This window comes from Hylobates moloch, unplaced genomic scaffold (assembly GCF_009828535.3).
Source record: "Hylobates moloch isolate HMO894 unplaced genomic scaffold, HMol_V3 SCAFFOLD_7, whole genome shotgun sequence".
Lineage (NCBI taxonomy): Eukaryota > Metazoa > Chordata > Mammalia > Primates > Hylobatidae > Hylobates > Hylobates moloch.
Window position 1 is genome coordinate 117,219,275 of NW_026652282.1, and position 3,896 is coordinate 117,223,170.

Below are 3,896 nucleotides of genomic sequence, written 5' to 3' on the forward strand. Positions count from 1 at the left end.
AAAAAAAAAAAAAAAAACCAAAAAAAAAACCTTAAATAAAACCAGCAGCTACTTTTTGCTATTTCTTTTATAGTGATAGTCTTTCTTGTGAATTTCCTCTTCCTCTTCCTACTCTCCTTCTCCTCCTCCCCCTCCTCCTTCTTCTTATTCTTCCTCTTCCTCCTCTTCTTCCTCTTCCTCTTCCTCCTCTCCTTCTCCTCCTCCTCCTTCTTCTTATTCTTCCTCTCCCTCTTCTTCCTCTTCCTCCTCTTCTTCCTCTTCTTCCTCTTCCCCCTCCTCTTCTCCTTCTCCTCCTCCTCCTCCTCCTTCTTCTTCTTTCTCACTTTGTCACCCAGGCTGAGTGCAGTGGCATGATCACGGCTCACTGCAACCTCCACCTCCAGGGCTCAAGCCATCCTCCTTCCTCAGCCACCTGAGTAGCTGGGACTACAGGCGTGCGCCACCACGTCAGGCTAATCTTTGTAGTTTTTGTAGAGATAGGGTTTTGCCATGTTGCCCAGGTTGGTCTCGAACTCCTGGATTCAAGTCTTCTGCCTGCCTCAGCCTCCCAAAGTGCCGGGATTACAGGTGTGCACCACCGCTCCCAGCCTATTCTTAAAGATATTTATTTTAGATAGATACTGATGTCCTCCTCCCTTCACCTTGACACATAGGCTCCCTTTCATTGAAAAATGAAAGTTTCAGGCAAGTTTCAGAAAAGTTTATAGGCTGGGCATGGTGGCTTCTGCCAGCACTTTGTGAGGCCAAGGTGGGCGAATCACCTGAGATCAGGGGTTCAAGATCAGCCTGGCCAACATGGCGAAACCCATCTCTACTAAAAATACATAAAAATTAGCCAGCCGTAGTGTTGGGCGCCTGTAATCCCAGCTATTCGGGAGGTTGAGGCAGGAGAATCACTTGAATCTGGGAGGTGGAGGTTGCAGTGAGCTGAGATTGCTCCACTGCACTCCAGCCTGGGCGACAGAGCAAGAATCCATCTCAAAAAAAAAAAAAAAAGTTGTTTATAGTGCCATTGATCATATCAGTGGGAATAATTATACCAATTATTTTCAAAGTGTGGTCTGGGGGCCTCTGAGAACTTTTCAGGGAGTCTGCAAGGTCCAAACTATTTTCATAGTAGTACTAAGCTGTTACTTGCCTTCTTCACTCTCATTCTTTCATGAGTGTACGGTGGAATTTTCCAGAGGCTACATGAAGTGAGATGATGATCTCAACTTCTTGGGAGGCTGAGGCAGGAGAATCACTTGAACCCTGGAGACAGAGGTTGCAGTGAGCCAAGATCACGCCACTGCACTCCAGCCTGAGTGATTGAGTGAGACTCTGTTTCAAAAAAAAAAAAAAAAGTAAAAAAAACTCCTTTTTTGGTCTAACACATTAACAGTCAAGTTTTGATAATTTATTTGAACTATTAGATAAATATAGTAGTAGAGAACAATGGGCTAGAATAGAGTCCAGAAAGAGACATAAATATTTATGGAAATTATTTATGGGAATTTCAGTTTATCGTAAAGGTGGTGTTTCTTTCTTTTTTTTGAGACGGAGTCTTGCTCTGTCGCCCAGGCTAGAGTGCAATGGCACGATCTCGGCTCACTGCAACCTCCGCCCTCCATCTCCTGGGTTCACGCCATTCTCCTGCCTCAGCCTCCAAGTAGCTGGGACCACAGGCGCCTGCCACCACGCCTGGCTATTTTTTTTTGTATTTTTAGTAGAGATGGGGTTTCACTGTGTTAGCCAGGATGGTCTTGATCTCCTGACCTCGTGATCTGCCCGCCTCAGCCTCCCAACGTGCTGGGATTACAGGCGTGAACCACCGCACCCTGTCTTTTTTTTTTTGAGATGGAGTTACGGAGTTTCACCCTTCACCCAGGCTGGAGTGAAGTGGTGCAATCTTGGCTCACTGCAACCTCCGTCCCCCAGGTTCAAGCAATTCTCCTGCCTCAGCCTCCCGAATAGCTGGGATTACAGGCGCCCACCACCACGCCTGGCTAATTTTTGTATTTTTAGTAGAGACGGGGTTTCACCATGTTGGCCAGGCTGGTCTCGAACTCCTGACCTCAGGTGATCCACCCGTCTCGGCCTCCCAAAGTGCTAAGATTACAGGCCTGAGCCACCGTGCCCCACCAAAGGTGGTGTTTCAAATTAGCAAAGACAGTTCAATAAATGATGTGGGGACTGACAACTGTTTCAGGACAGGAATAAAATGATCTCAGTCTATACTTCAGTCCTTATACCCAAATGAACTACAAGGGAATTAAAACTTTAAACATTAGGAAGATAGAAGAAAACATGGAATGAGGAGGCAAGGTACTGTACAAGATCCAGAAACTATAAAGGAAATGATGGATGAATCTAACTATGTAAAAATAAAAACAAAAAATCCTTCTACATGGCAAATAAAATAAATAGCAAAGTCAAAATGCAACTGATATATCAAGAAAAACTATTTGTGATTTGGGGGTGGTGAAAGATTGATTTCTTTCATCCAGAGCCCATAGGTAAATCAATCAGAAAAAGGCAAATAGACCAAAAGAAAAATGGGCAAAGGCTACAGTCTGCTTTACAGAAAAATAAGTGCAAATGGACAAAGAACATGAACCTATACTCAACTGCAGCCATAATTAAAGAGATACAAATTAAGACAACACTGAAAAGCATTTTTTTTTTGAGACTGAGTCTTACTCTGTCGCCGAGGCTGGAGTGCAGTGGTTCGATCTTGGCTCACTGCAACCTCTGCTGCCTGGGTTCAAGTGATTCTCCTGCCTCAGCCTCCCAAGTAGCTGAGATTACAGGCGTCTGCCACCATGCACGGCTAATTTTTGTATTTTTAGTAGAGACAGGGTTTCACCATCTTGGTCAGGCTGGTCTCGAACTCCTGACCTCGTGATCCACTCGCCTCAGCCTCCTAAAGTGCTGGGATTACAGGCGTGAGCCACCGCACCCAGCCGAAAAGCAATATTGTTCATCTGTTGGATCTACAAGCATATTAAAGGGTGATGCCTAGTGCTGGCTAAGATGTAGGTAAACACACTGTTATAGTAAATTGATAAAGTCTTGCTGGAGGACATTTGGCTGTAGCTAGTAAAATAAAATAAACGTGTGATAATGCGTAGTAATAGCAAAACTTATGAAATAACACACAACAATAATATATATATATATATAAAACAAAATAAAAAAAGATACATATCATTTGACCTGGTAATTCCACTGCTAGGAATTCATTCTCCAGATAACCTGCAAAGGCTTGCCAATATGCACATCCTGTGAGTGTGTTTAGATGAGAGAGCTCTTGGCAAGGCTCAGTTGGTGGAGAGTCCCACTGTGACCCTCAGCTGACTATGTTGTGTTAGTAAGATAGTGTGTATAGAACAATAACTATGGTTAAGTGAAACCTCTGCTTGTTTTTCTTTGTTTTTGTTGTTTGAGAGGGAACCTCACTCTGTCGCCCAGGCTGGAGTGCAGTGGTGCGATCTTTGCTCACTGCAGCCTCTGCCTCCAGGGTTCAGGCAATTTTCCTGCCTCAGGCTTCCGAATAGCTGGGATTACAGGCACGCACCACCTAGCCCCGGTAATTTTTGTATTTTTTTAGTAGAGACGTGGTTGCACCATGTTGGCTAGGCTGGTCTTGAACTCCTGCCCTTGAACGATCCGCCTGCTTTGGCCTCCCAGAGTGCTGGGAATACAGGCATGAGGCACCGCACCCGACCTTCTGCTTATTTTTCTATATTGATCATGTACCACTTTAGCTTATGGAATTGTGGAAATACAATTTCAGTTTGTACATCTACTTTGATTTGCTATTTCTGCATTCTTGTTTAAGCACTGTATTAGAGGTAGTTTTTTCAAAATTCATGCCAACATAAATAGCTTCATCCCCAAGAGATGATCAGTGCAAA